This window comes from Pediculus humanus, genomic scaffold (assembly GCF_000006295.1).
Source record: "Pediculus humanus corporis 1103172107679 genomic scaffold, whole genome shotgun sequence".
NCBI classification, from domain to species: Eukaryota; Metazoa; Arthropoda; class Insecta; order Psocodea; family Pediculidae; genus Pediculus; species Pediculus humanus.
In genome coordinates this window covers 39,618-40,448 of record NW_002987288.1, presented here as the reverse complement: position 1 = coordinate 40,448, position 831 = coordinate 39,618, and positions in this window count along the sequence as shown.

Sequence of the window (831 nt, the reverse complement as noted above, 5' to 3'; positions counted from 1 at the left end):
CAAATTCCAGCATGTAATAAATTTTCATTTGACACTTTTTGGACGAAAAAAAGAAACAAAAAATTTATTCACAATTTTTTTATTTATTGCGGTTAAATTTATCTTTTTTTATTTATTTATTCAGCTATTTATCTACTGTACAAACGTTATAAATTTTTTTCTTTTTTTATATTTATTACCCGAGTAATTTTTTCTTTTTTGTATTTTTCATTCGAACGTTTCGAACGTTACGTACGTATCAATTAATTATAATAAATTTCAAAACGCCTTAAATTTAATGATTAGGCAAAAAACGTACACTTGGAGGAAAATTTTTACGTGATTTTCATTGTTTTCAGTCGTTGAAATTTAAAAAAAAGTTTACAGTGATGACGTAATTAAAAGAAAATGTGACGTAATAAAAAACTATCATTATGGATAAATAGACGATTGGTTTTTTTCAAAATTTAAAATAAAATCTGGAATTTTAGCTGGAAAGAGAAAAACAAACAAACAAACAAATATTTCGTTGTTACGCTTGGAGGAGTTTGTTTTATAAAAAATTCGATTTTTTTTTTTTTTCAACAATTAACCAAAAAGAAAAAAAAAAAGAATAAAAGTCTTTAGGATAAAAATAAAATAAAAAAAATCGGACAAGTTAATTTAACACCCCGAAAACCTTTTTTTTTTTTTTATAATGCGATAAGTCATTTAATTGGAAACCCTTTTTTTAGTCCTTTCGGCCATTTTTTTTTTTTAATCAAAGACTCTTAGCAAGTCGATTATACAGAAATCAAATGAAAAGAAAATTTATCGAAGATTTTTTCCCTCTTTTTTTTTGTTTCCTTTTTG